The sequence below is a fragment of the Gavia stellata genome, chromosome 4 (genome assembly GCF_030936135.1).
Source record: "Gavia stellata isolate bGavSte3 chromosome 4, bGavSte3.hap2, whole genome shotgun sequence".
NCBI lineage: Eukaryota > Metazoa > Chordata > Aves > Gaviiformes > Gaviidae > Gavia > Gavia stellata.
Window position 1 is genome coordinate 29,867,321 of NC_082597.1, and position 27,423 is coordinate 29,894,743.

General features: G+C 40.5%; 1 protein-coding gene across 1 annotated transcript in view; it reads right to left on the bottom strand.

Moving 5' to 3' along the window:
* Positions 1-27,187, bottom strand: part of FOXP2 (forkhead box P2) — a 444,251-nt gene extending 417,064 nt beyond the window's left edge. Inside the window, exon 1 of the mRNA XM_059816366.1 lies at positions 27,127-27,187. The gene's annotated coding sequence lies outside the window, so the exon portion shown is untranslated. The remainder of the gene's footprint in view (positions 1-27,126) is intronic.
* Positions 27,188-27,423: the final 236 nt, after the last annotated feature.

Consider the following 27,423-nt stretch of genomic DNA (forward strand, 5'->3'; position numbering starts at 1 on the left):
AGACATGCATATTGTGCAAAAGCAATAGCATCCACATACAAACCCACACAAAATCTTACACAGTTTCAACGCCTATCAGTTTTAATTGATCACTCAAGAGTGACTCAGTTGCTTAAAAAAGTGATGGTATCATTACTTGAAATAATAAACATCCTGTAAGTTACTACTAAAATGAATTACATGTCCAAAAGACTGGAGTCCTGAATATAAATGATATCTACACATGCAAGACATGCAACAAGTACCACATCTCATACTTGAATATACATGAGTATTACTAAATGTTACTCTTCTCCAAAGCAAGATATTATGACAAAATCGTCTTTGTTTTGAAACAGACTGTTAGAAGACAATGTTGTACCTTCCAAATATTTATATTTTTTAAAAAATCAAAACCAAATGATCCTCTGCTACACACACACTTAAGAGTCAAGATAGTCGTCCATTAGCCTGACAATGAACAGACACGTAACAAAAGCAAGTTGTTCAACTCAGTACAGGTAATGCCTTCAAACTTACTGCTGGTAGTAAATGAACTTGCTGTAGTAGCAGTTATTAGCTGATTAACAGAACAGATAATAACGCATTTGTTTATTTCCAGATGTTCTACCTAGAAAGTGCTCCACGAAGAGAAATATATCACCAAAAAAACCCCTTAAAGTTCCATTCTGAAAGCTTTCTAACTATCTGATGGACATGTATCGTACACAACAGTCTACCTGTACTACTATTATGTTACACTCCAGAGAGGTTATTTCAGTCATGTCTTAGGTACACTTTTTTTTTTTTAAACTTGTGAGAGACAAAATACCTCTACTTAAATGATGTTCTTCTTAACAGAGTCCATAACTAACATATTTCAGCTGCCAGCATGACAGCCTTCATCAGATAAATATGAAAACAGGGGCCAGAAATTCTAATTCATAGCACAATAATTACAGCACTTATGATTCACCCCATACCACAGAATGTGATTTTTATCACTGTAAATACAATAGTTTAAATTTAAAACAACAAAGCAGCTTTTAGATTATTGTTTTCCAAAAAAATGTAAAGGACAAAATTAACTCACCATTAATGCTTTGGAAATAATAAGTCTAATTTTTAAGTGTATTGAAGCAAATGGATACTTTTGTACTGATGTGAGTAATTAAAGTACAAGAGCTTCACAGACTCAGAAATGTAATGCAGCCCTTTTATCAAAAGCAGTCACTCTATCTCAGCCTGACAGTTAACAGCATATGATCTAGTAAACAAATACTTTCACACAGTACAAAAGTGCCATTAAAGGCCAGAACTGTCAACACAAATTCCATTCTTACAAGAGAAAAAAAAATATAAACTGTTGATCACCTCTGGTTGCCTTAACTAGCATGGAGGTTGTCATGGAAACATTTCTGCGAAGTTCACAGTGATGAAACACAAACACTTCCAGTTTAATTGCTATTAGGTTTAGCATACCAGAGTTTATTTATACTCAAAGAGCATTATGATAAAATGCAGTAGAAAGTAAAGCTAGTAATGATCTGGCATAACAAAGCCAGTGGATTTAAAAAAAAAAAAAAAAGAAAGAAAGAAAATAAAGCCAAATAAGAAGACTTTTTTATTAGGCTGAAACAAGGCAAAAATGAATTACCTCTTTTCCAAAAATATTAACCAAACTTTCTGCTAGAACATGACTTGTCCATGATGGTTTTAATGTAACTACATTAACATACTGACATGTGAAGATACTGAAGAAACAAAAAATCTTCAAACAAAGCAGTATATCTTTGAACTACCAGACACATATGTATTTATTATACAGATTCAAAACAGATTCTTAAAAAAAAATGTAGCATCATATTAACTTCCGTAGCACACATCACATGAATCCCATGTATAGGCACCTCTTGTTTCCACATAGAATAGACCTAGTCCTGCTATTTTCTTACCAACAGAGCACCCCCAGCATAAATGACAATACTGTTGTCCTTGCAGAGAAATTGAGCCCAATGAGATTTCAAATAATAGTGCTGACTGACTACATGAATGTAAGTCAGGGAGAGCTTAATTTTATTTCATTAAAGTTAATGGGGATTCACTTTTATTTTATTAAACAAAATTTATAGAGATGCATGAAAGTTACTAACTAAAATCTGCAGGTTCCTTTCATTATAATCCGATTTCATTTTTCAATAACACTACATTCATTCTTAGTGCATGATTTAAGTTAATGCAAAAGCTTTAATAAATTCCAGTGACTTTTTATCTGTTTTCATTAGCAGAAGTTTACCCAACTCAGCTGACAGCCTGCAACACTGAGAAGCTGAACAGAGGTCAGGGGTTTGGAAGAAGGACTGGAACCAGTCAGTGCACTGAAGTGCGTAAGGCACGAGTACAGAACAAGGATTCAGATATGGTGCTGCGGGCCTAGGCTAAACATGGACGGGGAGCCGGAAAAAGAAATCAAGCAGGATGCATTACGCTTACTTTACAGACATTGTCAAATTCCTGACTGTTGACTCTGGCATACAAGTATAGGAATGCAATCTATTGCCCATAACCTGTCATCAATTTTTTCATTCACATGAGTGATATGTTTTGAACAAAGGTATGGAAGGGAAAATTATCTATAATGAAATAACTATATTTTTAATCATTTTCTACTACCTGCTTGTTATGTCTAATATCAAAGTAAAAACACATTCATCTTTACAATTACCATATTTATGCCTCTTAATTCTGTTTTTTCTTTTCCCATTTGCCCCTCTTGCATTTATTCATTCTCCACTTTTCTTCTTGCTGATGTTCCTGACAATCATCATTCTCCCCTTCCCAGCCACAAAAGTTATCATAAATGAAATTGTTAACGCTGAATTTTAAAGACCATCATTAGGTTTAGAATGAGTACCTAAAAAAGGATTAATAAAGAAAATGGAATAAGGATAGAGTTAGTGCTTCAGATTACCAGCAGATTCAGGAAAATAACACAGTAACAAGTTTACATTCTCAAGATTACAATCATTATCCCAGTATGAATATATAGATTTGAAATGAAAGCTTAGATCTGGAGCAATTTGAAAAATACCACAAACATTTTTGTCAAGTAGGCTTGTATCCACCATGTAGAGAATAATTTCTTTGATACTACTTTTATTAGCTAGCTATATTTCAGCTGCTACTATGTAATTTAGCTCCTAAGATGCTACTTCCTGTTAATTAATAATATGCTTCTGATCTATACGAGTATTATTTCTGTGAACATTACTGGAAGACAGCAGTTTCTTTAACCCCAATATACTCTTCTGCAGTATTACGATTCTGCATTACTGCAGAATCTGAATGTAGCCGGTTCTGTCACTGCAATGTATTTGTCTTCTGGTCCTCTTCCCACAAGGCAGAAATATGCAGATGAGTGTCCTGTTTTGTTAAAGCCCTTTCCTCTTCTACTTCTGTGACTTATTTTCTCCTAGGGGCTTTTGGAAAGTTGGTTTGTTCGAAGAATATACATACAAATAAACTCCCATGTACTCATATTAAAGAAAAAAATTTTAATTTAAAAAGACTTTGGATTAGAAGTGAAATATGATGAAAATCATGGTGGTCTTCATTTCTTCTTTCTCCAAGACACAGACAGCCCCCTGAGCAAGGTCCCTACTCTGCACAGAGAATCCTCAGCTTTTCCATCACAGGGAGCTTGCTGTTCCTGGAGAAGCCCAGGCTCTAGTCCTGAGCTCACAGGGAACCAGGCCAAAAACTCTGAAAATAAATACCAAGACACTTGAGCAACTTCTGAATTCCTGTGAGGAGATGACAGAGAAATCCAAAGATAGATATATTTAACTAAAGACAGCATGCACTGCCTACTTCAACATTTTCAACTGCTACATCTGTTTGTGCCTCACCGGTGGTACTGAACCGACACCTTGCAAAAGGTATGGATACTGAAAATTACCTCACCATCTGACAAGATGGTGGACTGTCCTAGCTTACAGAAAGTCTTAAATCCAGGTAATTACCCATGAAAAGACACATTTGGGAGTTTTTATGCATCTGTTGAACAGGTGTGTCACAATTGTTCACAATACTTCACAATGAGATTTGTGAGGATTTATCATTTTTCCAAGTAATACTTCAGTGAACTCTCTGAACATGTTGTTTTGGGAGTGCTTGATAGAAGGGTATAAAATCTATGATAGTTTTGACCCCACATTCAGCAGTGAGATACCTGAGATACCTTCTCATTCAGTTTTCTTAGCAGAAGCCCGTTCAGAAAAGATTACACAAAGGCCACATGCTTTTAGTGCCATCTGGACCTGCACCAGGAACACGTGGTGGGAGATCACAATGCCATTTAGTCTCAGATACATCCCAAAGTAGGTTCATTCTGTTGGTGGCAGGTCTTGCAGCAATAAGCATCAACATTACAGCACAAGGCTTTGTGCTGCCTGACATGCCTCTGGCTGACATAGCTGTTTCTTTTACTGAAGGTCTCAAATCTGGCTGCTTCTGGTTACTTTTTTCGTTTCCTTGGGTTTTTCTTCCCAATTCAAAATAAGACAAGTGGTGGAACAGAAGAAGCCTGGGAAGGGCTGGATGGGAAAATGGCTCATAGCCTTAGCCAATGTCAGGGGAAAGCCAAGACAGCTGAGGAGCCGTAACCATCTTTGATTACAAAAGTGAGGGAAGTTGAACCAGCAGCATGAGAGCGCAATATTTCAGTGCCGACAGAAACTAACAAACAAATAAACAAAACAAAACAAAAAAGGAAGACAGGAGAAAAGAAGACCCGTTGCAGGCTTTGGTAATCCATCTGCTTGAAACAAGCTGTCCATGCAACCACAGTCCTGTAGCTGCCATTCGCTGTTTCGGCTGGAGAAGGCAAGGAGCGAGGAAAGGCAGCAGACGCGACTGAACACTAAGCGGTGAGCTAAACGTGCAACGTAACTTCCTGATGAAGAGGCCATGCAAGTCAGGAAGAGCAGGACTGGGAGTCCGGGACTCTTCGTGAGAGAGAAGAGTTCCCTGACAGCTTTATTCTTGGTGGCCCCTGTGTGAAAGATGAAGGAGCTATGGGGGAAACCCCACCTCCCTTTCAGTCTTTGACTGCCTTTTTCTCATCTGTTTCCAGTTCCTCAACAACAAAACATGACCCTAGGCACACCTAAAACACATCTTTTCTAGACAAAAACAGTCACTTTGAGCCAATGCTACTGCTCTGCATCATCTTGGCAATGAAGAAGAAAGGGGTCAGAAGAAGAGAGAACAAATCCCATTACTGAGTATCAAGATCCTTGATTATTTCCTTGCTTGATAATAAAAAGCAAAATGAGATATACCAAAGATGGAAGTGGAACATCAGATGCACTCCAGTATGCTAAGTCAGTACACTTCAGTACATATGAGAAAGAAAAAAATCCAACTATACTAATAGGATCTAGAGCCTCTATATCACTGCCCACAAGTGATCCAGATCCCTCAAATTTTAGGCATTTGTTTCCCAAGAGATTAAATATTTAAGGCACAAAAGCTGTTAAGATTATGACTGTTCACCTCACTGGTGGTAGCATCTTCACAGGTGAGCAACAACAAGCTCATTCTCACTTCCACTCAAATTCATTCTCTCTCTCAGTTGAATGACATCGCAAAGAGAGAGGATGGTATCTTTATCTTTAAAGTTTTACTTCTCATGGTAATTAAAAGCTGCATAGTCCATTCATTTAAGTTTTCTTTGTAGTACAATGGCAGTCTGTTAGAGGCAGTTCCAGAAACAAAAACAGACGTGAAAGTAAATAAACCTCTGAGAAAAATAATTGATAAACATAAAAAAACTAATTGCAATGCTGTTAATACTGTCGCTGGCAAACATACACTGGCAAGTTTACAGCTGATGTGTTCCAGGCTACAAAATTATGTATGTGTAAAATGTTCATAATACAGAATAAAAAGTCTAAAATTTTTTAAGGTTTCATGCTGATCCTCCAGTCTGGCAAATGTTTGTAAAAAGAAAAAAACCACAGTGTTAAGTAAACATTTCAGACCTCAACCTTCTTTATATGCCTTTGAACCTTTGCTTTCATGTGCAATACCTGACAGCCCACTGAGAATAAATGCTGAAAGCCCCAAAGATGGGTAAAACAGAATTTCTGACTCAGGAAATAAAGATCAGCTGAATATGATTCCCATATGGCAAACCAGATCAATGGAAAGCAAGACCAAAATTTACAATATCTATACTGTGCAGTACAACATGGAGGTTGTCTTTTATTGCTGGTAGCAAAATTCCCAGTGGCCAAGAAGAAAAGCAGACACAAAGATTATACATCCACTAATGGTGAACTCTAAAAATACACATTGATAGATTTCAGAGTAGAAAAAGGAAAAAGATAAAATTTTGAGCCTTTATTTAGTGTTACTAAATACCAATCATCAATTAGAGCAATCAACTTTCAGCACAAAATCTAGGATTATTAATATAAAGGCATGTTTTCAAAGCCAAGGGGGAAAAAACCCCCAGCAGGTCAGATTACCTGATATGAAAAGAAACACTCTTTGCTGTAAAACTAAAAGAGCTTCAAGGCTACTTTTGTGATAGCATGTGTGGCTGAATGTGAGAGAATGTATAACAATATTATTACTTTTATTTCAAGATTTCCTGTAAAACCTCAGGTCATGCTCATGAAGACTTTCTTAAAAAGCAATGATAAATCTGATGAACAATTTTTATAATTTGAAAGAAGGACAATGGGCAGGGGGGAGGTAATCAAGCAGTCCTCAGCGACTGAACTGGCACAGCAACACTCTGACTTGGGTTAGCAGCAATCCTCTGTCAGGAATCCCAAAGCAATGCACCTAGCTATCCCTGGTGGGGTCTCAGAGGGCACAAGAAGGCTGCAAGTAAAGGAAAAAAGCTCAACTTTTCAGATTCTTCGAATACAGTTCAGATGGAAACACTTTGAAGGGAAATTCTTAAGAAGAAAACAACGACTGACTTTGGGGTTTTTAGTAAATATACAACAGACCAAATTAAAAAGACATAAAATCACTTTCAAACTTCAGTAAAATACTTGCTCTATTCTAGCAAAATAAAATGAAACCTCACTGCCTCAGACCTACCTCACCGTACACTACTCCACCATTTTGCATTTGAAAAAGAAGATGGCCACAGCAACATGAAAGCCCTGAGGTGCCCCAGACACCAGGACTGGCCCAGAACCGGCCACTCCAGGATGTCCACAGAGAGCCGAGGGTGGAGGTCAAAACTAGGAAGTTCACAGCAATGTTGTGTCCTCAATCCCTCTATAAATAAGCAAATGAAATACCTTGACACTATATATGGACAGAGATGATTTGCCTAAGCATTTCCAAAACAGTTTTTCCAGTAGGTGGAAATATACCCATCTATGTAAAATAAACAGCGTACATGACAGAGATTCTATTGGCATCCAACCTGGCTGATCCTGGTTTCACCACTGGGGAGCAATGCAGTCAAGTCAATCCTGGCTCTGAAAAACCTAAATACTAAGCATGTTACTATGTGTATTAATACATATTTTCCATGGTACTTCATCAACAATGTTGTGACATACTTCTAGCATAACTTAGGCTGCAAATGCTGCCACTAAAGAGCAATACAGAAACAGCAAAGAACAGTAATATTTGAAGAACTTTATGAAAGATCCTTGTCCATAAGAGAACTGATAAAGGAGGACCTCATGAAAATTCTGGACTCCACCAGCTCACCACTCACCCAGAACAGGTTATTTTCCCCCTATCACTAACAGCACACCGCTGCTGTGAGCTGGACCACAATTTTGTACAGTTAGAAGATAGAGAGTATATAGCCTCCTCTGCAGGACTAATAAGCTCTCCTCTTGCCTCCTTTCATGGGCAACATTACTTTTCATTTAGGCCAATAATTGTGGCATCATCTTTGACTTATACATCTCTCTCAGTCTTCGGACACAAGCATCTAGGCCCTACAGATTCACAAATTTACAAAAGATTTACATGTAAATATTGTAGGATCCTTACAAATACTATCTTTAAAGTATGTCTCTCCTCTCAAACTGTACAGCTATTATACTCCCATCCCTCTTATATCAGATCTTGTTCCTCTCTTTTGTTCTAATCTTGACAAATGCAATCTTGTTCCACTGACATAAATCCAGTATCCCATTATATATTAATCACTTATCTTCCATGTCAAAGCCTACCTATCATCTCTCATTCCATATCTAGAGGTAAACTCCCTTCCCCTTTAGGTCCAGGCTGCCAACTTCCATCATCTATGTGTTATTTTTTCAATTAAGTGTCTTCAGGCTTTTTATCCAGGCTGACACCTCACACATCTGTGAACATCCACGAGACTAATGATTAACCTCTTTCGAACTGCTTTGGCAGGAGACCTATGGAAAATTTTAAAACAGATTATTTGCTGATATGCTATGGTAACTCCCTGTTTTCCTGTCTTCCCTTGCCTGTTTTCACCTGTTGCCTCTACCCATATATTTAAATTGTCCTACTTCTGGGTTGGGACTCACAGTGGTTCTGTGTTTGCACAGCACCTAGCAGTGCCTTTCCAGTCCATGCCCAGCGCTCTAAAACACTATCAAAGGACAGACATGGAGTTAATGAATATTGATATGCCAATAAGCACACTAAGCGCTCTCCTGCTTCTTTCAAAAGAAAAAACAGTGGTCAAACCAACATTGATACATTTCCTGGTTGTAAGGTACCGCTGGTATAATTCCTTCACCAAATTTGAGTGTGTGTTAGAAAAGCCCTTAAATCGCAATTTTAAGTTTCCCAGTGAAATCTACTTTGAAGACCTTAATAATGTGTTCTTGCAAATAAGTACTCTCAGTGTAAAAACAGCTCTTCTCCTAGTGGACTTTCTTATGCCCTCATAAGGTGGACCGACAATCCTCTATCGTCAAGTTTCTCCTCTCCATATAGTCTTTTTTCCACATAGCTTTTTAAGAAACTATGAAAAAACAATGTTGACACCAAAAAAAGGAAGGAAGGAATTTAGGCAGAAACATCTAGCCTTGTTATTCCTATTTAAAATATATCTTTATACACCTAAGGATATAAAGTCCCAGTTTAAATATAGAATGTCCATATTCATCTGATTAGTCAGCATAAATACACATGCCTTTTTCAGAGTCACAACTTTCTGCTCTGGATACAGACCCCAATATTGAAAGCAAAACCAGCAATAATGTCTCTAGATGTATGCACTCGTATTTGCTTGTAATTAAATACTTTATTTGGTCAGGGTTCATATACTATTCCAATTTCTCAGTATCATTTCCGGTCTTCTTAATTATGTACTTGTTTTGTGTTTTATCAGTTGACATAGTTCCTCTCTGCTTTTTTAAATTTTTGATCAGCTTCATATTTTACTTTCACAGAACTATCAAGTTACAAACATTCGTGACACCTCAAAGTCATCAAAAAAAGAAAGAAATCCTTCAATAATATCAGACTGTTCTCTTAACCTCTTATTATTCTGTAATACTTTCTTATAATCTAAAAAAAATTCCTAAAATCAAAGTTGTTGGAGGAAATGAAGCAGTACCACTCAACAAAAGCAAGAGCCAAAGCAAGAAAACTGCTATCATGTAACACACAATTGTGAGAAAGAGTTTCAACTCTCGCTTATGAATCAGATCTTCAAAGATTTTCAGTATCTAAAAATACAGCACATCCTTCTCTCACATTTTTATCCCTGTGGTATGAAAATCAAAAAAAGCAAATTAGAGACACACCTCCAAACTGTAAACTGACTTTATTTTCCATCCCTCTTGCTCTTTTACAAGCTGAATGGTGTTCCTACCAAACCAGCTTCTCACACAGCATGCAAGATCAATGCAGGTCTAGTGTCTTCTCTGATGAGCCCCAGCTGCAGAGGATGGAAATCTTGCACATTGCAGAACATATGGGGTACCAAGTTTTAATAGCCTGATTCTGTAACACTCGGTTCAGAAAGTTTTTACACATCCTATTAATTATAATAATATCAGTGAGGCAAACAAGCCAAAGCAGCTGAGCTCTGCAAGAAGTTTTTCAAAGGTATAATGGAGTTAACCAAAGGGCATTAGTATGTACTGAAGGAAAAGAAAAGAGGGGGGAGATAATAAAAACAGGCAATCAGCTACAAAACATGAGATGAGACTTGAAGGCTACTATTCCCTCTTTCAAGCATAAGATTGATTTTCTACTGCATCCCTAAGCAAATTACTTGAATCTTTAGCCTTACAGAAATCAGGTTCCACTTTAACTTTTTCCTGATACATCTGACATTTCAGCTGACATGAAGCACTTTCCATTGTACAATGATTTTGGTAAAAATGTGATGGTTTCTTGTACTACCACTGCATATTATGCAGCTTCTTCACTTTGTGGTATACCTCTAGATAGGTAGAAGTTTTAGGACCCTCCTTCTTTGATGAAATACTCCTTCTCTTGAATCATCCCTTCCACTGTTAGGATCCACTTTAAATAAGCATGAGAGGAAAGAAAACTGAAAAAGTACAAGCAAGCAAAAGCAAACAGAAAAAAATTCAGAGCTACTCTCCTCAGAATTAGCAAGGCTCTTGAAAATTTCCAGAAGCAAAGATTAGAAAGGATTATGGCAGAGGAAGGTTTCTTTGACCCGTATTCTGGCTTCGGAAGTAAGTTATCTCACAGCACGATTACAGGAGCACACTTGCTTAGCACCTCAGCCCTGACAAGCCATTGCCACTATGCAGGGCATCATGTGCCTTGCCACAGGTCTCGTCCAAAAGCCCTGTCCTGGCCATCCAGAAGGGCTACAGCTACAGCTCTAATGCTCTAGTTTTTCCAAGACCTATAGATTTTTATAGCTGAACATGAAGTGAGTTAAAGTACTTTGAAGAGCTAGAAGCAAATTAAGCTGTCTGCATAGATATAACCTTTGTATTTTCTGACAGTTCTATAGCAAAGAAAATGCATCATAATCCCAGAAGTTCAAAAACCGTAACTGGTCTCCTTAAAAAATGGAGAAGAACGGAAGTTTCCCTCTCCTCTTCATCTTTTCATTATCAGCAGGATTATATTTCTTTCTTCCTGTTTCTTTTTTTTTTTTTTTTTTTTAATTTGAACATATTTTCCATCTGGCCTGTCTTCAGATTTCAGAAGTCTTCTGTCTGCCCATTATGTATGTATATGAAAACTAGTATAATGCCAACCTCAGGAGGTAGATTATGTGTTCTCCTTTACACAGACAAATCCATACACAGTAACATCACAGCTTTTTTGTCAACTACACAACTATTTGTGAGACAGCAGAGGAATGCAGGGTACCAGGATTCATAGTTTCTACTTTCTAAGAGCAGCACGTAGTCAAGCACTTCCAAAGACGAACATTAACAGCATCTTCCTTTGCATCATCAGCCATGAGTGGGTTCCACCCTGTACGTGGAAATCATGGGCTCCTACTTAGGCCAAGTTAACCAAGTCGATTAACATGAAGAGACTAATCCTTTGTAGCGCGAGTCACACTGTACTACTGTGACTTACCCAAGCATTCAGCATGGTGTGTGTTTTCTGAAAGCAGATGGGCCACAGGTCTCCTAGACTATGTATCTGAATCATATTTTACATTTTGTGAAGGCACATTTTGAAGTGACTTTAGTGCCAACATTCGTCCATCCATTTTACAGGTAAGATAACAGAGTTATCTCCTTTAAATAAAGACTACTGAGCCTTAATGAATAGTAATTATCAGGGAAGGCATAAGCATTTTAACAACATTCAATGTAAGAGATAGGCCTATTATTCTTGTTTCTATTAAATCTGCCTTAAATAAAATGATACTTGAATGAAAACAGGATGATCTTTTTCTCTTTCTAAATAAATAAAATCATATAAAAGCAAGAGCCTCCACAATGGAGTCTACAGCAAGTGCAGAAATCACCCTTCATGAAATGAATTTGCACAGCTTAGTATTTGTTTCAGTTTGCAGTCTTTTGTTATTGTTTTGAATCTTATTTATTTGTTTATTTAAATCCTTAAGTTATTAGTGGTCAAATTTAACATCCCGTACAAAAATACAACCATGAACAGAAGATTAAACTAAAAAAAATACAATAGTCTGCATGAGATTATACTGAACTGCAAACAAAATTGGCAAAAGCAATTAATCAACCTTAAATGAACAAAAGCTCTAGGTCAACAACAGGGCTTAAAACAAATTAAAACTTTGCAAATGGTCACAGAAATTACTTTTTTTATTTCAAGTACACTGAATTTTAAGAGACTTCAAACTGTTAAAATTGCAGCCCAAAGACAGAAACACTGCTTATGTAGTTACTCACTATATATATTCACTTTGCCAGAATTTTTTTCAACTTCTTTCCAACAACAACAAAAATGCAGGCCTTCAGTGAAGTTCACAGTTGTGGAAGAAGCAATGCCTTCGATGTTATATTGCAATAACCAAACTGGTCAAGTCAAAAGTACATTTTATAGCACATTGATTCGTGGTACCTTTAATAGTTGGGTTTCATTTGGTTTTTAGGGTTTTTTTTACTTTTGTGAAGTTTGCTAAAATGGTATTTACTGCAAGTACTTCAGATTTACCAAATGGAAATCAAAAAGCACAGTTTTCATTCATGCAAAACATGTTTTGTGGGAAAGGGATGGTAGAGCTGGAAGCAGTTTGGATACAATTATTAGCTAGTTTACGCAAGCCTTATTACAAGATGCACACATATGTGAAGGAAATTTAACTTAAAGAGTTTCTTTTAAAGCATTAAATAATTCCAGAATGAATTATGAACACTTGTCGCTAGCTAATTCACTTTTCGTCAGATCTTCTGTGACAAACTGAACAGTGCCAACTACGACGGCTGTACTCAAAATGTGCAGAAGGCTTTGCAACAATGAAATCTAGTTGATGCATTTCAGCAATAATAAGACTTCACCTTCCAAATATCACATCCATATTAAGCCTGTAGATACACTGTAGGAAATATCAAAAAGACAGGTCTCTTACAGAAGCTTTTTAAGGAAACCATTCCCATTCTTTCTATAATTGAAGCAAACATGATTTGGGGGCTAATTCAACAAGAATTGTTTTCCAAATCAATAACATCAATCATTTTTTTCATTCAGGTTTTTTTTTACTGGATATGCATGGCACTTTGCCTTGAAATAAAATCCAAAACAGTAACCAAAGAGGAGGAAGATGCTTACTCAGTACCTGACTTTGACACTGCACAAGGAAGAAGACCAAGAGTTAATTCGCAGCAAAGCCCAGAGAAACTGTTCCATTCTGTTGGCTTGATGTCCCTTCAGCTCATCTACTAGGCTTCTGAAATCTACGTCAAATGGGTTGTACAAAAGAAACGCTGAAGTTTGCCGACGTAAGATGATTCTCCACTAGCTTTTCACCTGCCTTTTCCACTCACGCACCTTATTTCCCAGTAATCTTACTGAACTGGGCTGTCCTGGTTGAGATGAGGCACCAGCAATCAGAGTCTTACGTGCAGGCACAGACATCTTCATCCCAACCTTGTGGTCTGCAGCTATCTGCAGTCCTGTACTTCTCAGTTCAAGGAGTAAACAAAACTGTCTCCAACCCCAGGCTGCAAGTTGTGGTCACTGGTGAAACAAAGATTTTGGGCACGCTGAGAAGCAATCTAGACTGAGCTGGTGGGTACCTGAGTCTGAGAAGAGGAAAACCCTCCATACATTTACGCCAGGAGAGTCCCCTAACTACTAGCCTGCTGGAGAGACCGGGGAGGAATCTTTCAGCTGTTCCTCTGGTGAGGCTGGGCCATGGCAAGGGAAGCACACAAAACGTCCATCAGGAGGCCGAGTATGGCGCTCACCAGAAACACACACTGGCACAGAGGACTGGGGACAGGCTCTGGTCCTTCCTCAGGAGACCTCTGGCACAACACAATGAAGTCCCCAAAAAAAGGGTGTGAAACAGCAGAGAGAGAGAGAGAGACTGAATCCAACACCTCTGCCTCGTCCAACCGTGCTGTTGTATTTCTTGTCCATCTCCATCATGACTCAAGTCCATTTTAGAGCTCAAAGGGTTATACTACAGTTATACCTTGATACAGTATTAAGCAAATTAACAGAAAACAGTGCGTTAGATGAGGAATGCCCTGCACAAAGAAACAAGCCACCAAAAAATACCCACTGACACTTTCCTAAGGAATGTATTGTCCCATACGTTTCTATTCTTAAGAGCTCAGGTTAAAAGTGTGAAGTGAATGCTTTCCTCATGCAGTTAAATTATCCTTTGTGCAAAAGGCTAATTTCAGAGATATCTAATTTCTCTCAGAAATAATTTCTGCACACACTTAAATAATTCACAAGGAAAATGCACTGTCTACTGAGAGAATGATAACATTTGTTTAGATCAACCAAAAAGCCAGATGTGAGCAATACTGCAACACCACCAAAAGAAATGGGCTGAGCTAATTTTTCTCATTTGGACAGTATCTCTTTCATTGGGTCGTTAGCTTCTTAATTTTTCTTCTGTGTAAGCATCAGGGCTATCACAGACCAGTACAGAATCCAGGCAGTTAGCGAGAAACATAACAATCTCTGAACATGCTAGGGAATTTAAAAACCTGTTTCTATTTCCTTTGTCCATCCAGTCTCAACTTAAGTTGAGGAAACACTTCCAGTCCTCATCCAAGGATCTCCCTTTAGAGAACCGGACTTAGTTCTCACAGTTACTGTGCCTGGAACAGGGCTAATTTCTCAGTCTCCAAAGCCTTTCAGCAAGTGAATGGGAAGCGGTAGATAGATTAAATTAGAAGATCAGAGTTTACAGTCATTGAGCTTCAGACAGCAATTTACTGGCATTCTCTATTTAATTATATCAACACCTCATAACCATTAATGAATTTATCTTTACTGCACTAAGATTAAGCAACTCTATCATAAAGTTCCACAAGGAGTCTACATCTGAGCCAAGAATTATACTTATAAATTTTAGGGTGGCACTTTGTCTACATCATCATCATTCTTCACAACGTTAAAAGCAGATAATTTCAACCTCATGAGCCTTGACTGCTGCCCCCTTCCCCACCTACTTAAGATAAAAAATAATGTTTGTTTCTCTTACGGCCATTCTTGCCCACTACATCCCTGCTGATGTGTTCACCCCTGACAACAGTTTACTGAACATAAGAAAAACAAGTATTTTTCAGTTATAGGCAGATAGCCTGACATGTGCAAAACCTGCTCCAGCTCTCCAACCCACAATGCCCCCTTGAGGCAAAAGGGAAGGGAAATAAGGGGGAAAAAAAAAAAAAAAAAAGGGAAAAAAGAAGGCTGAACAGTGGGAAAAGAACTTTCTACACTAACAGGGGGAAAAGAAAACACAAATCCCAACGAAGGCTCATCTTATCTTTCTCTGCTTAAGCACTCTGTTGGGGTTTTTTTTCCTGACCCCTTTTCTGGTATGAAACTCAACTGCCTTCAACACTGTTTAAAGCAGTTTCAAGAAGGGTGCAGGGAGCCAAGTTCTGAAATCCTTTCCATGTACACCAAATTCTACCATGTACACCATGTACACCAAATATACTTAGGTATCAGGTAAAAAAAAAAAAAAAAGAGGAGAAATACTTAATTTTAAATTACAACTCTAAACCAACTTGCATTTCTATAAGGCAATCAAAAGCAGACAAACTAATAACCATAGATATGAGCAAAGTACCAAGATTTGTCATTGAGAAAAATTAATCTTTAAATCTATTATAAACTAGTGATCCCTGGAGACCTCCAACAGACATGGCCCATGCCTGTTTATCAAGAGCTAAACAAGAAAGTAAAGACTTCTGGGAGGCTTTCAATTTTGTCCCTAAAATCTTGGGTTTAGGTTGCTCTCCTTGAAATGTAAAGAAAGAAAGAATTGTGATTTATCTATTGTATCCGATATGCTTTTTGTATGCATCAAAGTACAAAAACTTTCCGGAGACAGTAATTTGCACTAGGTTAATAATTACCAGTAAGAAAGATATCGGAGAACAAAACAGATCTTCTCAATGTACTGTACCATCTTCTGCTAGCAGGCACACACAAAACACAATAAGAACAAATTACATTCAGACGGTACTAATGTTCAGGATTTTAATATCGCTCTCCTTACTACAACTATATAAAACTCTCTGCATAAAGGTTACCTTTAACACATCTTCCAACTCTTAAACACATTAAAAAACACCCTTATTACATTGTACATTTAACCACAACACAAGAAAAGGTTAGCTCCCAATAATAACCTTATAAAGAAAGTACAGTATCAGTTAAATGGATTTCAAGTAAGGGTCCAAGATCATATTAGGCAGCAATTATAAGCTACAAATTATATTTCATATCTTCAGCAAGTGTTAGCACAAGTCTTGCTGAGTCAAATCTCTGCTATAAAACCCTTTGCCATGCTTTAAATGCCGCAAGCAGCTGAACCCTGAGGGGTTAAAGCTAATGCTAAAGGTAAAGGCTTGAAGAGTTGACCAGGTATCTGGTGGCCATAGATCTAAGAGTGTCAGTTACGGGCAAATATATCGTACTGTGTTCGACAGTGAAGGCCAGGAGTAATAGATCAAGTTCATCAGCTGTTGTGGAGCCTACCAGGGCAGCAGCAGGGCAAAACATTATTTTCACTGTGCCTACAATGATCTGAGCAGTAAAGGTGACACTGGATGGTGACTCACTATTTCCATCTGTCAAAGGAAAGTAAACATATTAAAAGTGTTTCTTCCAAACAACGCTTCCTGACAAAGAGACCCCCCCTAAGTGTCGGGAATAGAAAGAAACAAAAAAAGAGCCCATCCTAAGGCCTCAACGAAGGAGCAATCTCTTATCACAGCCTGACCCAAAGCATCACCTACACACACCACGAGCCACCACCCTCTGCATCCAGGCTCTGAGCACTCACCTTGCTGCCTCTCCCCCCACCTCTGGGAAGGTCGCCCCAGCCCACATCGAAGGGGGACCCAGGGGACTTTCCCACTGGAAGAGGTCCCCAAGAGGAGCGGCTCGCTTCCTCCCAAGCATGCGGCACGAAGCTCAGGTCTGTGTCTTGTTTTGCTACCGAAGCATTCCAGGCTGTGTCAGTTTGGATTGCAACATAAATATTGTGCAACTGCAGACTCCTTAGTTCCAATTCTGCTAATATTGCAGGTGACAATGAGAAAGATATTTTTAATAGTCTGTGGTCACATTCTGCTCCCACTCATCTGTTTCTTAGATGAAGAGAAATTCAGCTAAAGGATATTTTGTTGATAACTGAATTTGGAGCAAAATTTTGTGCCTAACAGTGACTTGAAAAAATGGTGTCTTCCCCGTTCTGGTAGTAATTCAGTGGTAACAACAAAGACCCAAATGGCAGTCACTGGGTATAGAAGAGTATTTATAAAACTGTATTTAAATGATGCGTAAGTATAATTAGAGGTTTTGATATAAGCACATTTGATTGATAAATGTAGAGGCCCCTACGTATAATAAGGCTAATAGTTTAAGTTTAAAATTTAATTCTAGTTACTGAAGACCTGTACTGAAACAGAAGTTAAACTAGCATGCTAGTTAAGTCCAGGACAGTAGGTTCCATTTTTACACATAATTGAATAATATAAATGTATTCTTCTACTGAGTCACACAAAGATTTAAAGTACAAGCGCCCAGCCTGCAACTCAGGAGGACCAGTCAAGTATCATGTAGTTTGCTCCATCCACCACCTTTCTCAGACCTTACAGTAAGTCTCCTCTCATGCAACAACCAAATAATAAGGGGGAGGAAGAGTCTCAAGAAATGAGAGCAACGTCCAACCTGTAGCCATACCCTTTCTAGAGGAATATGTAGCGAATTACCGGTGTTCATTAACTACGTTGCAAGCCCAAAGCTCCTGGGCAGTGCCAGACTTGCTGTATGTGCAGTAGCATGCGGCACACAACACCCTACATCTACAGACACAGCACAAAATATGTCATGCTTGGCTGATTAGGCTGGACACCACTGGTTTAAAACAAGTATGTATGTTCATCTTTTAAGGAATGTCTTTCTCATATGTCTGGATCCTCACTAATGATGTACCTGATTGCTGTACTCTTTAAGATTCATTTACTGAATAAATGGAAGTGAACCTTTGAAAGTATTTAAATATTATGAAAAAGTCACTTTGAGTATGGATTTTTCATCTTAGTGGTAACTTGCTCAGAGTCTATCAACAGTTGGTGGAAGAACCTGTAGTGAAAGAAAAACTGGAAACACTTGGATTTTGCTTAAATACACAGAAGCGGTCCATCACCAGCGCCAGTCTAGGTGGCTTTGAAGAGCAGCTAAGTAGCAGGTAACTTCTCAACCTCAGGAACCAGTTTTGCACATGAACGTACAAACACATCCAAAGCATCAAACAACCTCAGTGCCTAAGCCAAAACAAGGAGTCTTCACATCAACTTCAGAAAATTTGGGATCAGGGCTGAAGGTCTTGGGAGAGATTTTTCAACACAAGTATGTGGCCATCCTATCAAGTACATCTCTCCTGAAGCGTGAGACAGGTCAAGCTGCAAGAAGAGCACCCATGTGCCACAGAGGCTGGGAAGCTTAGCCTGAGCTGGTGGTCCTGCCGGCTGGCAGACTGTCACTGGCAGATCAAGCTGCTCCATCAGACGCCACTCCAGACCCCACTACCCATCCAACCCCCCCGGACCCCACAGCCACCCCAGGGGCCGACCAGCTGCTGGGACACAGCAAGACACCAACACCACAAGCCATGCTCAGTCTGGAAGCACCCTCCTCTCATTTTTTCAAGGAAGATTTTGGAAGGGCAGGTTTTCCCATCGCAACCCTTAAAAGACCTTTTGTACATTGTGAAAGCCACCCTCCAGCACGGTCAGTTCCTGCCCAGGGGAATCCCACTCCTCGAGCACATTTGCTGTTTAGCAAAGGACTGAATGTTTTCGTCTTTACTGACGGCACTCTTCTTTAGGATGTTTTCTGTCCCATAACCTGAGATGCAGTAAATTCAGCTAATACTTTCATTTTCCTTGTGAAGGTCATAGACTCCTTCCTGGAAAACTGTGGATGGACACAGGAGCCCTGCACTGCTGCACAGCCATGCGTGCAGGCGCAGGCACAGCCACACACCACTCCCAAAGCTGCACAGCTCTGCAGGAGAAACCTTTGAGCAATCATCAACTTCCCCACCTAGCAGTGTCCTCCAGCTATACACAAGTATTTTGGCAGTTTTACCATTATCCTGGCTTCTCTGTGACTTGAAAGCATGATCTAACTCCCAGATAAAAACCCCAAAAAAACCCAAGAAAGACCTCTCAGCTAACATTTTTAAAGTGTTGCCATATCCCAGTTAACAAGATAACAAATTTCTGGTTGCTCAGGTATACTTCACGCCCTTTCCTGGTCAATAATAAACAGAAGCCCAAGAACAAATTGGTCGCCACATCCAGTGCTAAATACATCTTTAACTCTTTTACAAAGATGTCAGTCACTTAAAATAGAGTTAAATACCAAATACGTCAAAGTTTCTGTCACAATACGCTTAATTCCTTTTCTTAAGCAAAAGAATGTGCAAGGATTTATGGCACTGTGTGAAACTTCTTCCATATATTCAATATAGTTATCTGCTGAATTACTGACCATACGTATTCTTCAATGTACGCTGACAGTTATTGTGTACCGAGAACAATTTACAGGCATCATCATAACATTAAAAGTAATTTAAATGCATTCAAGACTGGTAACAAATGAGTCTGAATGAATTCCTGCGTGAAGGCATTTCATGATCTTTAGCAAAGTACCATCCTAATATTTTTACAGTTTTAGCACCCATATATTCCACTAATTGGTTTACAATGAAGAATGATTTTTACCACATATCAAGGAGTCCTCATCACCCTTCCTCTTACATTCACCGTGCTATACATATGATAATCATTTATTCCTTATCGAATTAAATATGTTCTTCTACAAAGATGAAAACATGTTGACACAAGTGAAAAGCATAACAGTTCACCAGCTATGCATATCTCTGCAGTCTGTGCACACCTGATTGTATTAGGTTTTTGTGTTTTCATTTTTAGGTCATGAGAATACTGTAAGTACTGCAATGAAACCACAATCCTGTCTGTGTTCTCTCACAGAGAAGTGCCTTGAATCATAAATATTTCAATTACTGTGTTTTAGACTCTAAAAGATACTAGCCTGTTTTCTACACACTCTTCTTCCCCTTTATCTTCAAAAGAGCTCTGTCCTTCCTCTGCCACACCAAGAAAGTGATACTTTGATTTGCAGTAATTAAAAATCAACTTTCAATGCAACAACTAATAAATAAGTTTCCAAAGATACACACTGGAATTAACAAGATCTAATATTTGAAAAACAGCACTCTACGGCATGCAATTGTGGCCAACGTAAACTGGCATAACTCCTGTGCCTGCCAGATCTGTGCCTGACCGTGTGCGTAACGCCGGCGTGCAAAAAGTTAATCATTTCTTCCCATAGATGAAGTGAAAGTGAAAAATTTATTTCATATATTGGGCACCAGATAAAAATCACACCATTCTTTCTTCTGCAAACCCGAGCCCCTATCCTCTGCACGGCTGCCCACCTCCTGGCAGCGCTGCCTGCGCCTTCGCTGGCTCCTGCCCAGCCACATGTTTTCTCTGGCCTCTTTCCACAGCACTCCCCGACTCTCCATTGTTTGTGTGTTGTCCCTCTCCTTTCCAAAGCCCTTCATGCCTTCCCACCGCTAACCCTTAAAATTTCCTCTACATTATTTGTACGTGGAAAACCTTGACAGTTTCTGATCTAATTTCCAAGCAGCTAAATGTCAACTACAGGTTTTATTACACAAGTATTACCTACCACTTGTTTTACTAGGTGGGTTACAGTTCCAGGAGAACAATGTGCCTCCTCAACATTAATAGTGAGAGTTGCAAAAAGAGAAATCAACAACATAATTGAGAGTAACTTTTTTACACAAAGACTTAGCACTGACCGAATAGCAAAGTTTAAATGGTGTTTAGGGATATTCATCTCTTCTAAATTTTCTTTGCTGTTTCTGGGCAAATTCAAAATCAACAGTATTATGCTTGAAATAACTTGGCAACTCTGAGATTGTTTCTCTGATCACAAATTCTTTACTTTGCAAACTGAATTATCCAATTTTGTCCTGTTAGAGAAGTAACGCAATACGTTACACTCATACAGCCATTCTCCTTCCTTCCCTCAAAGGACAGATCACCAAAATCACAGTGTTTTAACATATACACCTGTCAAGAAGGTAATTTGTGAAATTATGTCAAACACATAAATTCGAATTACAGCAAATACATAATTAGTATTTTTAAAATATGTATCACATTGGTTTAGGTTGAAATAAGGAAGACGGATAATTCAGTTACTCAGTATTTAAATTTATTGAGGAGAGAAATTCTGACCAAAGCTCCAAAATACGCATCATGTTGCAAGAAAAAAATGAAATTATTCTAATAGCACCGTGTATCTTCTTTCAAGAAAATATCAATCTTAAAAGGTACAGGAAAATTTTCATTAAAATGTAAAGAGTTATCCAAAGAAATAATGGGCTTAGAAAAACACAACAACTTTCTAGTTATACATAACGATATACCACCTGGCCTCAAAACGCCACTCTTCAAATGAATTTCCAATTTTGGGCCCAATAGTACAGAGTATCTCTCACGTGGACAAGGTTGGCACAGGCCCGCCGGAATCTTGGTCGCCCTCACAATATCCTGGAGGCAAAACAGCTGAAATGGGACTGAGATCAGCACTTTATAGAAGTACTTAATTTGATGCAATTTGAAGCCGTGGCCCGATGCACAGCAGAGGTCCAAAGGACCAGCTCACTGGGCAAAGGATCTGCAGCATCTCTGTGGACCCTGCAACCACCAACGGGCTGGAAACTTCTCAAAACAGAGACACCCCACCACCTGCTTTCAGTACCTGCTGCCCATAGGAAGGAGGGAGGAAGATCAAAGTCTCTCGGTAAACAAGGAAGCTCCACAGGTAAGCCAAAGCCAGCCTGTGACCCCCAAAGAGGGCTTGTTTTTTATGATGGAGATCTGTAATCACTCCTTCCACCCCAGAAAGGCCATCACATGGCAGCGGGAGGGCAGGCGGGGGGGACAGGGCAGAAAATGTGCCTTCTGAACCTTGAATGAGGGTGCTGCCTGTCCCTTAAACCTATCTTCCTTCGCACAGCCTGATCAATTAGAAAGTCATCTGCGTTACCTACAGCCACAGCAAAGCCCTCTGCCATGGAGCGCAAGAGACACCCACACTTGGGAGATGTCGAGGGTACAGCTCGCGGTATACAAGGGAATCAGCTCTACCTCCAGCAGCCAGCCTGACTAACGTACATATTTAAATAAGAAACAAACTGCAGCGAAACCCTTTCCAGCTACAGACATGTGATTACTATTTGCAGGAAGAAGAAATAACTAAATGGATAAAAAGTTAAGCCTACAGTGCTCTTCTTCCCCCTCCTCAACAACCTCTACAATTTACTAAAAAGACTTAAGTGAGTCAATAGTATAATACAATGTGCTTAACATTTTCATTTCATTTTCCTTAGGACAGGAACTGCAATTGTGACATTAAACACAATTCCACACACAACTCACTCTTCAGAGTTCAAACTTTACTTTCTAACACCATCCCAAACTGCACTTTCATGAACCAATAAACATCAGAGCAACTGTTCATTAAAGAGATTATTTTCAGCTACTTCAGTGATGACAGCATAGGCGAGCTATTGCTGGCACTTTCAAATCCAGCTTTCTGACATAAAACATCGTCTTGCCCTTAAAATGCAAACCTAGCAGAAATGGGGGGGGGGAGGCAGAAAAGCCAAAACAGATGCAAATCTTGCATCAAAGGATAGATGTCTCTTTATAATTTGCAGTAAGCACCTTGGAAGATTTTAAAAAGTAGTAAGTGTGATTAAACTACTGAGAGCCTCAGAAAGGAGAAAAAAAGATGATCAGTGTTAAATGATACTTGTGGGACTGCTCCTTGTTTTTATGCCAATCTAGAAGTTTTGAGATTTAAGTTTAAAACTACCCTTGGAAATTATTACAATAAAGTAAGCTCATTCTGTGAAGGAGCAAATGTGGAAGAAAATCTCCAAACAACTAACAATGAACTCTATAATTGGAATTTTAATATTAACTTTAAGAGGTTAGTTTATTACAGCTAACCTTTTCTACAATTTCATCTTTTTTATGCAGTTTTTCTGGTGCCACTAATTTACACATACAATCAAGAAAGATCTCAAGTCAAAACAGGACAGGGAACGGGAATCTAAATGACAAGTATTTCTTCTAACAAGGATTAGTTGAGAGGTATGCTACAGTGGCTGTGAAAAAAATCAGACAATTTGCATTACTTCTAGACCCACTAGCTGTCACAAAATTTAAAAAGAGTAATCAGTTTGAGTGTACTAAAAATTATTATTTTGCAACAAAGTTGATAGCATTTTTCAGTTTGACCGTGATTTGCAATTTTCTCCAGTCAAATTCATTCCATGGGTACTTCTCAGTGACCTATGTCCTAAATCATTTTCAATTCCTACGAGCAAGTGACCTCTTCACGATCTGACTCACAAAGAAAAAACATGATGACTCCCATGAACCATTCTTTTTCAGCCACCATCAGAATTTAATTTCTCCAAAATAAACCTGGTAAAAATAGAAATGGAACAAAAGAGTACTCAGCGTTCACGAAATATTAATTAATCACCCTATCAGAAAGATAGATAAATACCAGCCCTCACATTCTGATGATGAAAAACAAAGAGGTTAAGTGACATTTTCAATGACACATAGCAAAACACTGCCACAACAGGGATCACATCTCAGAAGTTTTCTATTGTTTTCAGCCCACTAGCCTTGAATAACTCCTGTGCATGCAATGCTGAATCAGGTATATTCCTCAGAATATAAAAAGCTTATTCTAGCTCACGTAAATCAGTCCAGGGAAAAAAAAGCTTATGCTACAGTAATTTTTTTAAAATACATTCGAGTCCAACAAGAACTTTTCTAAAAATACGCTGGAGTCCGACAGGAATGTTTCTAAGCAAATATACCTTTTATCTTAAGATGTTAGTTTCAATGTATTCTATTACAGAAAACATTTTTAAGATGTATAAGCAACAGATGATTACAAAAAAAAAAAAAATTCAGTCACTTCAAATACCTATGAAACTCAACACCTGACTATTGTACAAACCCTAGTGCAGCTTTAAAATAGTACCACTAATTAAAATATCCTGAACTTGATATACTTCTTTTACTCTTCCTCACACTCAAAAAAACTCTAATTTGGTTGTTCCCTATAGACTCTTTGGTAATTTTACACAAATCTTCATTGAACAGAAAGCTACGAAACATTTAGGTTTTTTCCTCTCTCAAATGAAATAAACACTTCACTGTAGCAAAGACCTTGTGACAAAAGGTAAGAATCACTGAGGTTAAACTGAAAACAAAGAAATACCCAAATATTTATACAACTGATTCTGCTTAAGCTTCCTGGTAAGGTTACTGTTAAATCTTAAAGCCTACACCAACAAGGCCTCACATGAAGCTGTATATTTCAGGTGCTATATATTAACAAAATAAATTACAATGTCTAATTATGTATCTTTTGTATGTCACTAAGTGACCTATCAATTGGCACCAAGGTTACTCTATGTATTTTGGAAATGCTGTATTTGAAACACTCTTTCCTTTCCCTCAACCCTTTAGTAATCTACTCTTAGTTAAATGAATGATTTAAGTATACAAAAATGCTACAGAACACTACCATTTTGTAAGAACTACATTAAAATAGCAAATTACTGCAAAACAGGGGTCTTTTCAATATCTATATTTAATATGAACAAATTATTATAGTCAGGAAAAAGCTTAAATGAAAAATAAATACTAATTTCAACACTAAAATCTATATCTCGCTCAAAAGGGTTTAGTGTAGCATTAGAGAAACCGATTTAATAATTAATCAGATTTTCTTTAGAGTAATATTACTAGCAGTAATGTTTTTCCTTAATGGTTTTAAATTACCTAGCACAGGAAAGGAAAAAAAAAAATTAAACCTGTCAAAATCTCGTAAACTTTGTCTCTGACTTCTTTTTCCCCCCCAGAAATTAGCGTGTGCATACAGACACCATGCACAACTTCCTAGTCCCACATTTGTAACGAAATTTCCAAGGGCCTGATCCAAGCCCATTGAGTCAATGGAGCGAGTCCTACTGATGTCAGTGGAAAGATTCCCACTGACTCGAGTGAGTTTTGGATAGGGGCTTTTACGTGGGGAAAAGACCAGGGGAAATCCTCTTTGGAAGGAATTCCTCTCTGTAAGAAAGTACATAAACAAACACGGCTTCTTACAAGTAGAAGCGGTTCCCAGGTAGAGATCACTGCACGTTCTTCCATCTGCAGCTCTGCACTCTCTACGTACAGACGATGATACTATAAATTTAGGGTGGTTACTTTTGAGATTATTTTTCCCCTGAGAATACACCAGCAGCCCGCCTTCTGTCCGGACTACTCTCGCAAGTTTTAAGTGCATGTTTTCCTGCCTGCACTGACTGCTCGCCCACAGCCCAGGCTTTGCCCCTCCGCCAGAAACCCCATCCTGGGACTTCTCCCCAGCGCACTCGGCCAGGGGCTGCGCTGGGAAAGGGGCCCGCAGCCTCCTGAACCTGACAGGGGCCGAACTGCGGGAAAGAGAGCAAAAACGCCTCACGGACAGTCTTCACCTTCACCAGGCAAGCTCAGGCGGGTGGCAAACGGCTTTCCAGCCGGTTAAGGGAGGCCGAGAGCTACGCAGCCCGCGCATCCCGCGCTCGGCACAGCAGAAAGCGGAGCGAGGAGGCACCCGCGCTCGCCCTCCGCTCCTCTCTCGGCCCCGGCTCTCCCGACTTGAAAAGCAAACCCCAGCATGCCTCACAGCCCTGGGCTCGCTACCTCTCCCCTCGCCGCGAAATTAAACTTTCAAAACTTTCCAGGTCCCGCAGTCCTCTTGAATTTCAAGAGCCAATTACAGGAGAAGGCCCCCACGCACCAGCCACGGAGGCCGCCTCCGGAACTCCGCGGCTCTAACACCATTATTTATTAATCCCTGGTTTTAGGCTTTTTTTTTGTCTTTTGGTGGGGTGTGCAAGCGAAAGCGGGGGGCGGAGGACGCCGTTCCCCGCGCAGCTCAAACAACGCCGGGAGGCACCGCGGACCCGCGGGCACCCCCGCGGCCCTGCGCTTCCCCGCCCACGCCAGAGGGGGCGCCCCGGGGCATCAGCGCGCGGGGCGCCCCGAGGGGGCGGCCGGCAGCGGCGGCCCCTCCGCGCGGGCGGACGGGCGGAGAGGCGGGGGCTGGGGGGTGCGCCTCTCCCTCCGGCAGGCAGGCAGCACACAAAGGAGAAACGTGACACGTTTCTTCACCCGGGCTGTCTGCTGGGGAGGTCTCGGGGAAAAAGAGAAGGAAAAAAAAAAAGAAAAAAAACATAAAAAGAGGGAAAAGAAAAAAAACACACCCGGGGAGGCGAGCCGAGGACGGCCGAGCCTCCCTGGCACACGCTCCCTCGGAAGCCCGGCCCCGAGCCCTCCCCGCCTCGCACTTCTGTCCCCGTACGGGGAGGCTACAGGTTGTTTGGTTTTGATTACGCGGGGGGGGGGGGGCGGGGGGGCGCGGGTTCCGCGGCCCTGCGCGGCGGGAGGGTGGCCCCGCCGGCCCGCGCCCGCGTTGCTAGCCGCGGCCGCCCCGGGAGATTTGGAGGCGGGGGAGCCGCTGCCCCGCTCCCGCGGCCGGTCCGGTCCGCCGGCTTAGGCAGACGCAGCCCAAACTCCGGCCGGGGCACAAGCAGCCTTCTGCCGCCGAGCGCCCCCCCGCCCCGCCCGCGGTGCATTTTTGGGAGCGGTGCCCCGGGGTGCCGGGAGACCTGACACATGTCACTCCCGCGGCCGCGCCGGCCGCGGCCAAACTTTCCCGCGGCGGCGGCAAGTCAGTGAGCGGCGGCGGCGGCAGCGGGGGGGGGGGAGCGGGTGGAAGTAGCAAGTCACACCGGGGAGCGGGGGGGAGGAGGGGACGGGTGTGCGAGGGGGGGGTAGCACTTACCGGGAGGAGACACCGTGCGGGGCGTCCCGGCGAGCTGACACCGAGAGAAAGGGCGAGCGGAGCCGCGCGCAGCCGCGCGCACATGCAAAGTCTCTGCGGGCGGAGCCGCCGCCGGGACGCGCGGGCCGGGGGAGCGGGGGCGGGCGGGCGGCGCGGGGCCCTCCGCGGGCGCGGAGCGGCGGCGGTGCCTCGCGCCCTCCCGCCGGCTGGTGCTGCCTCGCGCTGGCGGTGCCGCGCTCCCTCCCCCGGCGTGCGGGTCCGCCTGTGTGCGGAGTGTGCCGCCTGTGTGTATGTGTT